Below are 277 nucleotides of genomic sequence, written 5' to 3' on the forward strand. Positions count from 1 at the left end.
TTAGACATAGACAAATAAAACAAATAGACAAATTTTAGCATTAATTAAGAAAATTATGTATACATGTATGTATGTGTGTGTGTGTATTAAACATAAAAAATATTTTTTTTACTTTTTTCTGTTTATTATATATAAAGGCTCATAGAAGAATAAAAAAAATTCTTGATAGTAAGGCATTAGGAAATAGGGAATGAAAATGTTGCATTTTTATATTTTCAGTAATAAATATTAGAAATGATTTTTCTCTTAATTTTCTTTACAATTTTTATTGGTAGGT

The sequence above is a fragment of the Anolis sagrei genome, chromosome 6, assembly GCF_037176765.1.
Source record: "Anolis sagrei isolate rAnoSag1 chromosome 6, rAnoSag1.mat, whole genome shotgun sequence".
Taxonomy (NCBI): domain Eukaryota; kingdom Metazoa; phylum Chordata; class Lepidosauria; order Squamata; family Dactyloidae; genus Anolis; species Anolis sagrei.